This window comes from Bos indicus x Bos taurus, chromosome 9 (genome assembly GCF_003369695.1).
Source record: "Bos indicus x Bos taurus breed Angus x Brahman F1 hybrid chromosome 9, Bos_hybrid_MaternalHap_v2.0, whole genome shotgun sequence".
NCBI classification, from domain to species: Eukaryota; Metazoa; Chordata; class Mammalia; order Artiodactyla; family Bovidae; genus Bos; species Bos indicus x Bos taurus.
This window is the reverse complement of record NC_040084.1, coordinates 49,991,036-50,003,413: the sequence shown is the minus strand read 5'-3', so window position 1 is coordinate 50,003,413 and position 12,378 is coordinate 49,991,036. Positions and strand designations below refer to the sequence as shown.

Here is a 12,378-nt window from a genome sequence, read left to right as displayed (position 1 = left end):
TCCTGGAGGTTGGGGATCCCTGCTATAGTACGTACACTTTGGAATTCTTTTAAGTTATTCAGGGCAGTTTGTGTAAATCCTAGACTTGCTATAAACCTGAAATGAACTCTTAGAACAGTTGACAATGACTTTTAAGCCCTACCAACCAATTGGACTCTCTCAAACTTTGCTTACTTATTTATTTTTATGTATTATTTGTGTGTGTGTGTAAATGAGAGTTTACTGACAAAGACAAAGCCAAGCTTCCCCTCCCCCGACCCTCCCCCAGAACAGATCCTAACAACAAAAGAATGGTAAGTATTTTTAGGGCAACACTTAGCCCCCTCCTCCTCTCCAGTCCCAAGGTTCGCAACGCAGACACACGAAAAAGCTCGGGCGAGGACAGACACTCAGCGAATCTCTACCAGCAAGAGTTCTGGGTGGGTGTGTGCGTTTCCCGTGCCCTTTGTGAGACACCGGCTGACGTTACAGAGACAGGCTGCGGTGGCGAATAGAGGACTTCAGGGCAACCTCTACTCATCCCCCAGTTCGGCCAAGCTTGAAATGGGCCCCCAGGGACACTGCGGTGCAGGCAACAGGCTCTGTCTCTTCAGGAGAGAGGTTCTTTCGGTGGAGCAGAATCCCTCCCCAGCTGCTCAGAGGCAAACCGGGAGGGAGCCTCTCCAAGGAGCGAAGGGCTGGCAGACCAGCTCTGTCAGGTCAGCTGAATAGTCCAGCTGTTGCCCATGACTGCCGGGGAGGCTGAGAGACGCCGGGTTTCAGAGGCGGAGGGACACTTCTTGGTACCACACTGTCTGCTTACCCTGCCACGAGCTCTGCTGCCTGGAACTGCGGTTTGCTTTGAGGCGAGAACACCGCGTTTGTAGTGGGGACCTTCTTCACTGCTGTATCCCACTGACTCCACGAGCAATCTCCCAACCACGGAGCTTCACCCACCTGCTTTTCTACCCTGCCTGTCACCAACCTACCCACCTCCCACCCACCATCCCTTGCCACTTCGTGTTCTCCACGTGCCTGAGGGGTTCCTGTCCTGCACCCCAGGAATTCTCGTGGAGTCTGGGGGACCTGCTCCCCGTAGCTTTGTAAGTGGTATGAGGCAGGGTTATTTCACTTGCAACACGGTTGTGGGGTAGTTTCTGCTGTTTTCTAAGATTCCTCCTCTTGGACTCACTTTCAGGTCCGAGTCCTGCATGAGGCCTTGGACCTGGCCGCCTCTGATGAGAGCAGGGGCGTCTGAGAAGCAGTCTCGGTCATGGACCCTGAGTCCCCAGTGTCGGGAAGCAGCAGTTAACCACAGGTGAAACTGCGAACACTGCTGAACAGACTGGTGTTCCGGGCACGAAGCGCTCTTCCACAGACCACACCCAATGTGCCTAGTCGGGGAAGGGGTTCTCACATTTCCCGATCTTTTGAGAGATGAAAAGGATGGCTTGGCCCTCTGAAGTGATCTCACCTGCCTGGGAGCCTAAGAAACACAAGTATCTAGCGGACCAGAGAGCTGAAGGATGACTGTGTGGCACCGGAAGCTCACTTCATCCCCGCATCCACCCTGCTGCCCTCCAGCACTGAGGAGTAGCACTTTGCTACTCCTTCATTCTGGCATCAGGGTTTACCTTCAAGTCCCTGGACAGAGGCTCTGCTGCCACCGGATGCCAGTGAATGGAGCGCCAGAATCTGCTTGGAATGTGAGGAGAGCCATAAGGGAGTAGGACCTGAAAGGTAAGAGAAAGGCATTGAGGAAAGAAAGTCAATGAGAGGGTCCTGTGGTGAGAACAACATTGACTGGGATTTGGAGACCCAGCCCCCCACCTCTGCTACCTAATAGTCAACAGTCCTCAGGCAGTAACATCCTGTTTGTCTTTTATCTTTTTCTTTTTTCAGAAAAACAAGGTTGGATGAGTTATTATGTGAAGTAAGTCAGTTTCAGCTCTAAAACCAAGATTTTAGATGTGAATTGGACCTGAGATTAAACTAAATCCAGAGTGGGAGATGTAGGGAGGGCGTTTTGATTCCTGTTTCCCGTCTCTACTGAAATTCTTTCATCAGTGTTACTCACGGATTCGATCTGTGGAAAGGAATGTAGTTAAGTTCTCATTCCTCGAAGCCTCCGGACTGTCAAGGCCCATTCCCCGCACCCTCCAGCACCATTCAAGGAAGACCACTATTCCTAGCTGCAGAGCATCAAAGGAGATGAGAATACGGGGCAGGAGGAATCACAGGAAAAGGAGTTTAGAGAGGAAAAAAGTGATCAGGAACAAGGCTGCTACAGGGTGGCAAGAAACTGCATCTCTTCCCTCCAGACTGCGTGGTTGCTTTAACACTTCTCTCAATCACACACTATTCCCTCAATTTCTCATATGTACAAAAATATAAAACAATAAAGTGCAGTTTACATTTCAGTGACACTTTTCCTTGCTTTAGTATTTTTTTTTGTCTTTTTCTGCTTTTGAAATGAACTCTTGATTACAGAATATCAAAGTACACTCAAAACTGCCAGCCACTGTAAGCGCAGCATGGAGAAGCCTACAAGTAAGGACAGATAGCAGCAGGTGGCACGAGGTGGGAAATGATTGAAGCAGTGGTTACAGACGTTCACAGGAAGCTAAAACTATCCAACAGGCCGTGCTCTAACGTTAGCACAGGTTAAACTAGTCACTACCTTGGCGGGTGGCCTCAGTGTGTTCAGGTTCAGATTCTACGTGGCAATAACAATTTATTTCAGTTAAGAGTTCTTGGCCTGCACCGATCATAGGGTAGCCGGAGGGCACCGGACCAGTCTATTAGTTTTTCAAAATGCTGTTGTAGACCTGATAGATGTACTGGGAGACCTCGGGAGGTCTCCACTTCAGCAACACTGTGTAATTGGGGTTTCCTGGCTGGATACGTAGCTCGGCCAAAATCCAAATGCCATTAGTGAGCTTCAGGGATTGGTACAACATGTCCTGCCCTTCTACATTCCTCTTGGCAATAGTATAAACGTTGTTTTGCAACTTGCTGGGAACAGTGTCAATATTTAAATGACATTCCTTAATCTGAAACTGAAGTTTATTTTCAATGGGAATATCCTTCCATGTTGCAAGGAAGACCTGGAGCTCCATTTTGCCATCTTGTGCAAAAAGCACGTTGAGTGGGATGAAGCAGCTGAAGTAGATGACATCAGTCTTGTTTTTCACAGCCACCTGCCGGTTGTTCAAAGGCTCCATCTTCATGACTGGGCCCAAGGTGTTGAGAGGCAGGGAGACATCAATGCTCTGGTTTGGTGTCAGTGGTGTATGGATGGCCAGAGGAGTGCTGGGGATGACACCAAAGCTATTCTGTTTCAGTTAAACTGAATTGCAGAGTCTGTCATGTGCTGCAGAGCTTTGTTGGTGAAGTTCATTTCCTTATAGATGTGCCCTTGGGAGTGAGTAAATGTTCCTGAAATCTCCAGGCCTTTAGCCTTTACCACAGGCAGCCACACAGTCTTAGAAGCCACATATCCACCAAGTGCCATGCCTATCCCTGTGGAAAGTTCAAATAGGTCATTCAGACCACTGCTGACCACAGCAGGAATAGGGAAAGGAGCAAAGGTTGCAGGCACTGATGATGGGGTGAAGGACTGTCCCACCAGACTATCTAGTCTTCCCCCCAAGAGATCCACTGCTCCCATCTGCATGGAAGATACCTGTGGCACATTGACTGGGGGACCAAGGTCAAGGTTTAAAAGATCCCCCAGAGGGTCACCCTGGGAGGGGATAACCTGAGGCTGTCCTGGGTTGGTGGCAGTGGTGCCATCGGGGCTGTCACCTGCACCAGTGCTCTCGTGATGCATTGCCGTGTTTGAGATGGATTCCGTGACTTCCTTCCACAAGAGCATTGGGTGGCTTATGGTACACTGAGGCCAAAGAACCAATGTGGCAGATTAGCTCATCCAATAGAGTTGGCTCAATAAGATCTGTCTCCTCAGAAATCAGTGACTTTTCAGACAAGACTACTTCTTTAGCTGTGACAGGATCAGTTGAGAGAAGGCTCCAATAAATATAGTCCTGGTCTCAAAGGTCAGGATTATCAGAATCCTGTGTTGCCAAATTCAAGACCTGCTTACCAGCTCCTGTGTTTCTGATGGTTTCTTGAGAAACAGCTTCACTATGGCAGTGAGCAGACTGAGCTGCACTTGGGTGCTTTCATCATGAAAACCCTCCAGGAAGCTCTCTAGTAACTCATCTGCATTGTCAATTCTTTCAGCACATTCTCCCACAATCCAAATCATAGCTTCTCAAGCATCTGGCTCATCCAGTGACTCTTAAGTTCTCACACAGTGTGGCAATGATACTTTCATATTTGTTGGAGTATTTGCGGAAGATGTCCCTGATGACGACAGTTGCCTCTTGGACCACGTAATCTACTTTGGTTTGGATGAGATCAAGCAACGTGCTCACACAGCGCTCTGCAGATTGCTCCACCTTAATGGCACACCACCCAACAGCTCGCACAGCTTTGCACACAAAATCAACATCCACCTCTGTGGCATATTCTATCAGTTCAGCCAGAACCTGAGTAATGTTGGCTTGGGATGCCAAACGAATCATGATGTCCAATTTCTCTAGTTTCACATAGATGGGATCATTGTACTTCACAAAGAAAACTTTTATTTCCTGCTTCAAGATTTCAGGCCTTTTCTGGACAATTAGGTTGATGTTCCTCAGGCGTATTGCACCTCTGGCTCCCCAGACAGCCAAGTGACAAGTGGAGGGGCCAACTTCTTCAGCAGCATATTGTAGTAGTCAGAGTCCTTAGGTAGAAACTCTAGAAATTTCATTAGGACTTTTACTGCTAAAGCACCACTGCTGAATTGGCATGAGATAACCAGGGAGTTATCCACTCACAGATGTTCTGAGCCTCCCGGTCATCTTTAGGATTGTAATTAAACAGGCAGTCCAGGGTGAAAATCTGGCCCCATTCAGTGCACTCATTCAGGGCTGTCAGTAGCTTATTAATATTCTGTGGATATAGATCGAGTAAGTTGATGTTCGGGTGAGATTCACTGATTTCAGATAATGCTGCTACAGCATTAGCTACCATCATTGGATTTGAATCTGCTATGTGATCCCACAGAGAATCCAGAAATTCCTGATCTTCCATCATCTGGGCATTGATGTTATGGAGTTTTGCCACACAGACTGCTGCTGTCTTCTGGACGTAGGGATCATCATCCTTTAAGCACTTGCAGAGGGACTCACAGAGATATTCTGTAATCTTGTTCATCCGGATGCACTGCATGGTTCTGACTGCCAAGGCTTGAGTCAGAGGATTGGGATCTTTACAGTCCTTCACAAAGCTGTTGACAGCCATGATGGCCATGTCTGGCTGACTCTTGGCATAGTTCATCAAGTAGAGATACACAAGCTTCTTCAGTTCCAGGTTGTCTGTCTGCATATAGTTCACTATATCTGGAAAGAGAGTGCTAACATCTTTCCCCACAGTCATAGCAGCAATCACTTTCTTCACAGCCCCCTTCCTCTTTTCTTTCTTTTCATTGTTGAGTTCAGCCTTTAATTCAAAGATTTCTCCCTTTTTATTGGTTGTGAAGTACTTGGAGTCAGTCATGGTTTTGGATCTTTGATGTGTACTGTAGGCAAGGGCGGGCGTGGCAGCAGCGGCCAGAGAGCACAGCCTGAGCGGTGTTATAATGGTTTCCTGCACGTCATGACTCCTCCAGGTCTAAGCCCCTAAAATTTGCTTATTAATCAGTCCCCATTTGCCTTCTAATGGCTGCTGAATTTCACCTCAGTGACTTGTATTATATGGCTCCCAATTTCTAAATGATTAAAAATTATTCTCCACTGCTGATGCCAGCCCTATTTCAGAATGATTTTACAATCAGTATAAGAACATTTATTTTAAAATAAATGACCAATGAATTAAATTGATCAATTTTAATTACTTTCATGGGTTCCCCCCCCCAAACATTAGATATCTAATATTTGGTATTAAAATTACTATTAAGTTCATTCAGAAACCGTGTTGGTGCCAAAACCAAAAATGAACAACCAGAAATACTCATTACTTTCTCCTCAGTTTTGAGAAAGGTGGATGGAACACACACAGTAGAGCTGTTTCCCAAGCTTCGTCACAATGCCGAGCACCAAAGAAGATACAGTGGTTCCAGGAAACAACTCCCTTTATTTTGGGTGACTATGAGTTGTTGATATCTTTTATATTCTTTAAGGGGCCTTGGCATATACATTCATTTCAAACACTCACAGGTGCTTATGTAAAAAACTAACCATTAGCAATGAGGTCAGTGCAACAATTTATATTTTTTCCTCCAAGTTTTTGAAGAATAATCATAGATTATCATGTATGCTGTCTTAGCAACTGTGAATCATTATGCTCTAGAATGTTTTAACATGAAAAATCAGTTGATTTTCCTTTCCTTAGGTGAACTTCCTTACATTACATTTGCACATAGCTGGTTAGTCTATGATAAGTTTTTTATTTTTTTTTTAAATTTACAATATTTATTGGTTTTGCCATATATCAAAATGAATCCGCCACAGGTATACATGTGTTACCCATCCTGAAGCCTCCTCCCTCCTCCCTCCACATACCATCCCTCTGGGTCATCCCAGTGCACCAGCCCCAAGCATCCAGTATCGTGCTTCGAACCTGGACTGGCGACTCGTTTCATATATGATATTATACATGTTTCAATGCCATTCTCCCAAATCATCCCACCCTCTCCCTCTCCCACAGAGTCCAAAAGACTGTTCTATACATCAGTGTCTCTTTTGCTGTCTCATATACAGGGTTATTGTTACCATCTTTCTAAATTCCATATATATGCATTAGTATACTGTATTGGTGTTTGTCTTTCTGGCTTACTTCACTCTGTATAATAGGCTCCAGTTTCATCCACCTCATTAGAACTGATTCAAATGTATTGTTTTTAATGGCTGAGTAATATTCCATTGTGTATATGTACACTGCTTTCTTATCCATTCATCTGCTGATGGACATCTAGGTTGCTTCCATGTCCTGGCTATTATGAACAGTGCTGCGATGAACATTGGGGTACACGTGTCTCTTTCCTTTCTGGTTTCCTCAGTGTGTATGCCCAGCAGTGGGATTGCTGGATCATAAGGCAGTTCTATTTCCAGTTTTTTAAGGAATCTCCACACTGTTCTCCATAGTGGCTGTACTAGTTTGCATTCCCACCAACAGTGGAAGAGGGTTCCCTTTTCTCCACACCCTCTCCAACGTTTATTGCTTGTAGACTTTTGGATCGCAGCCATTCTGACTGGCGTGACATGGTACCTCATAGTGGTTTTGATTTGCATTTCTCTGATAATGAGTGATGTTGAGCATCTTTTCATGTGTTTGTTAGCCATCTGTATGTCTTCTTTGGAGAAATGTCTATTTAGTTCTTTGGCCCATTTTTTGATTGGGTCATTTATTTTTCTGGAATTGAGCTGTAGGAGTTGCTTGTATATTTTTGAGATTAGTTGTTTGTCAGTTGCTTCATTTGCTATTATTTTCTCCCATTCTGAAGGCTGTCTTTTCACCTTGCTTATAGTTTCCTTTGTTGTGCAGAAGCTTTTAAGTTTAATTAGGTCCCATTTGTTTATTTTTGCTTTTATTTCCAATATTCTGGGAGGTGGGTCATAGAGGATCCTGCTGTGATGTATGTCAGAGAGTGTTTTGCCTATGTTCTCCTCTAGGAGTTTTATAGTTTCTGGTCTTACGTTTAGATCTTTAATCCATTGTGAGTTTATTTTTGTGCATGGTGTTAGAAAGTGGTCTAGTTTCATTCTTTTACAAGTGGTTGACCAGTTTTCCCAGCACCACTTGTTAAAGAGATTGTCTTTTCTCCATTGTATATTCTTGCCTCCTTTGTCAAAGATAAGATGTCCATATGTGCGTGGATTTATCTCTGGGCTTTCTATTTTGTTCCATTGATCTATATTTCTGTCTTTGTGCCAGTACCATACTGTCTTGATGACTGTGGCTTTGTAGTAGAGCCTGAAGTCAGGCAGGTTGATTCCTCCAGTTCCATTTTTCTTTCTCAAGATTGCTTTGGCTATTCGAGGTTTTTTGTATTTCCATAATAAATTTTTATCTGTTAAAGTGTTAGTAAAGCTTTTTTCCAGTGGCATTTAAATGGTATTTTTAGGAGCATGTTTAAAGACATCCATTTATATTTGACAAAGTGCTCAGAGACTTGAAGAAAGTAATGAGGGTAGAAAGACAGGTGACGAACTTGACAGTATTGACATATTCTGCTCAATAATCTCTCAATCATGTTTTGAGTGCAGTTGCCAAGCCTTGACAAATACTCTTGAAAATAGCATATGGTAAAATTGTAATTTTTCACCTTGAAGAAGTTATAGTTTTGTGCTTAAAGAGGGTTGTAATGAGCTAATTAATTTTCTTTTCTTGGGAAACCAAACTGGCTAAACAACTAACCTGAAAATTAACCAAGCAGCCAGTCAACCAACCAAAAAGTGAACCCACCTGCTACACACCAGTAATTATTCCAGGCATTGGGGGAACAAAGATGGACAAGATGTCATTCTGTCAATGAGGTGAGATATTTGCAATATTGTGGAGAAAATAAATAAATAATTGCAATATAGCATGAAATGGAGGTACAATAAATGTATTTCCAGATAGAAATAAAACATGTAAGTTCAGTATTCTTGAAGGAAGTCTACTTCAATGGGTATGTTCCTTTGAAGGACCAGGATTTTGACAGGTTAGTAAGGCAGAGAACACTCAGCCTAGCTTTCATTCTTTGAAAAACCAAAAGGTGCTTTTGTTTGGATTTTAAGAATGACAACCACAATGACTCACTGTGGACCACCACCTTTAATTTTTGGAATGAGAACTACATACTGTGTCCTAACCAGTTATCCTGAGCATAATTGTACATAATAATCCATGTATAAGTTAGAAGAAGATGGATGTTAATATCCAACTCTATCCTCAAGAACTTGTGAAAAACTTTGATGTAGCAAATTTAAGTAAATTGACTGGTTTAATCCAGCTGATATTTCTCCTGTTTCCTCAGGTTCAGTAACCCTCTGATATGTCTCCAGTGCCCCTGAGATAGAAATGCTAGGACCTTATTTTCAGTTTCAGCTAACTCACTTGCTGAAGTTTTACTGAATTCAGTGTTTGTAGGGATAAAAGCCTTCTAAAATGCTCTGAAAAGTACATGGTGCTTACAACTCAGGTAACTATATATCTTAGTTTGCCTGGGACAGTTTAATTGATGACTTTGTCTCAGTATGATTAATAGTGTTTAATGCCAGCTTTGTGAGCCCCTGGGGCAGCCACCCATGTGTTCTACTTATACTTTGGGGAAGGAATGGGAGTGTTATGGTTGATTCCCTTTGTCTTCAAAATTAGGTATAAACTGGAAATAAAGCAGACATGTGGGTACATGATACTTCCTATGGAGCACCATTACTGCCTTCCTTGGGAGCAGTAGCTCAGAATTCTAAGGTTTTATCATTTATCATTTCATTTCCCCCTCAAATGAGCTTCACGAACATACACACACACACACACACACACACACACATTCTTTGACAGCACAGAAGAAAGCATGGCAAACCTTAAGGGAGGACTCTAATTAGACTTGGCAGTGGTGGTTAGTGGATTTGGAGGGTGAGTGGAGAAGAGGGTAGGGAAAAACTATCTCATGTATGCAAGGCAATCATTTGGGTGTGTCTTCTTAACACAAGTCACAATGTAAATGTTACTGCTATGAATCATAAATGTGCAAACTTACAGCTAGTCAAATAAAAATATACTAGCAGACATGCGCTCAATGGTAGTTAGCAGTCTGCATACCCAAAAGAATTCTTGCAAAGGGATCCAGCCCAATAAGTCCATCAGCAGCAGGAAGAACTCTCTCCCTCCAGACTTTGGGAGACAACTGGAGCTATCATTTTGCATGTACTCCACTGAGTAGCGCCTCTCCAATCTCAGGTTTTTCATGAATCTGTTCTTAGGAAGAACAGAATTCTCAATTGCATTGCAGTAAGCTATAGTGAGTTCATTTTTAAGAGAATTTATGGAATATTTGAAGATCACATTTTTATATTTCCAACTTATTATTTTAGTAATTTATAAATGCTCTTCAATTTGGAATGTTTTTGTTGTGTAGTTGCTAAGTCGTGTCCTACTCATTGCGACCCCATGATACAGATACTCAAAAAGTGGTTTAATTTATTCCACTTTCAGTAAAGAGTCACGTGAAAGCCAAAGGAGAGACTGAAGAAAACTCACTGGTTTACTATCTTCTCAATCCTGGAAGATTTCATCTCTTCTTATTTCAAAGGTACACTGTATCCTTGTGTACTGAGCAAAAATAACTTTACTGTACAGTAAAAATGTCATAAGGTACTTGACAATTTCCAGATTACAAAACATGTTTATAGAAGAATTGATATTAAAGTTTAGAGGAGCATCTAAAACCAGTCTTAATAAATATAATCTTCAAAAAAAATTATAGGAGCAGCGTGAGAAGGAAGACAGTTCTAAACATGAATCTAGGTATGAATTGGAATCAAATCTAAGGATGTTTTTTACAAGTTGTGTGCTTTGTGTGCATTTAATGTTTCTGAGTCTCAACCTCATTGTGGATAAAATGGGGATGATAAAACTTGCCCTACCCACTTTACAAGGTAAACAAATATGATTAAATATAAGAAAGTGTTTTATCAAGTGGAAATACTTCACTTCCTTCAGTCTATTTGGAGGCATTATACTCCTGGAAGAAATAAAATACATCTAATTTCAAGGCTGAGCTTCTTAGTCTGTCTCTCTTTCCTTTAACAACTTCACTCCCTCTTTGCAGACTAAAGCCAAATAAGTTCAGGTCAATAAGAATTTATCAAGAATCTGTTGAAATATAGCTATGAAGGTGAGGTGGCCAGGGCTTCTAGTCAATGGACGCTTCAAAAATGCTGGTCTTTGTCAATTCTACACCACTGGTTCTTGCTGTTACCAGTGGCTGGAGTTGTTGGACACAGAATAAGTAAGACATTGCTCCTGCCATAAAGAGCTCACAATCCAGTGAAGGGGACAGACACACACCTAGACTAGTTTGAATATATTGCAGTAAAGAGACAGTCACGGAGGAAAACGGAGGCTCTGAGCTAAGTCTGACTCTCATCAGGTAAGTTTAAACAGGTACTTTAAGTGCGAAGGATATGACATGTGTCAGAAAACCCCTGTAACAATCATTATGGCAGATTTTTCAGGACTTACAGTTGGGACAGAAATTACAACTCCTTGCTTGTAGTGTAAAAATAACAAGAGTAAGTTTTGTTGTAGGACGGATTTGTGCCTAAAACACGTGATGTCAATTACTTGTTATATTTCTGGGTTTCAGGTCCTTTACTTATGATCCACGGGTAATAATATCTACTTCAGACCACTGGAATGTAATCTCTATGAGGGAAGGGATTTGAGCCTCTTTTGTTCATTACTGAATCTCCATCACTCATAAAATGGTAAGTACTTACCTGGCCCATAGTGAGGGATTAATAAATAATTTTTGAAGTTGTTGAATAAATGAAGGAAGCTATTTGGCTTCCAGTGTTTACTTTTTAGCTAGTTTTATTTGAAAAGACACAATAAAGTTAAGATGTTGGAGAGGACCCAGTGCGTTACTGTATGCTTTTCAATTCTAATTTCACCTGTCTTCCAAATGGGTATCTCGAAGGTACACAATATCCTTATGTATGGAGTAAAAATAGCTTCATTGTATAGGAAAAAGGAGAAAGTTATGTGAGCAGACTATGCTCCTATATATCCATGCCATCTGCCATGTTTCAATGTCCATAGTGAGAAGTTTGCAAGGATTTGAGCACTTGAAGATGGTATAATCCAATATTCTTTTTCTGTTTTTCAGTGTTTTGGAGTTTGTTTTTTCATGGGTATACCAGTATTCTGAAAACTACCTTTTCCATTTTAAATTGTCCAAGAGAAAAATGTGAATGTGCTTGAAAAGATCACCTATCAGGCTGCCCCTTTTATATAATTTCTCACTTGATGGACTGATGTATTCACATTTCACTGGAAAGCTGTCACACAAGTTTTACCTTAGAGAGTTGATGGACCTCCCCAGATACAAGGTTGTGTCTTGGAAAGGCAAATGCCTTGCTGACACTCGAGTCTAGAACCAGAGGCAGTTCTCAGCACTGGCCACTTGGTGGCAGTGGCAACTAAGTGCCAACTGAAGAAGTCAGGGTACACAGAAATGTGGGATCCCTAAATCTCTATGCATGCAAACTTTAGGACCTGCAAGAGGTCAACCCCAAGGGTTAGAAGAAACATTGCTAATTGAAAAAGAGGCTATAGTAAAATTTTAAATTTCTAACTCTA

At 42.3% G+C, this 12,378-nt stretch overlaps 1 pseudogene; it reads right to left on the bottom strand.

Annotated features, from left to right (window-relative positions):
- Nucleotides 1-2,764: 2,764 nt before the first annotated feature.
- Nucleotides 2,765-5,613, bottom strand: LOC113898796 (annotated as a pseudogene).
- Nucleotides 5,614-12,378: the final 6,765 nt, after the last annotated feature.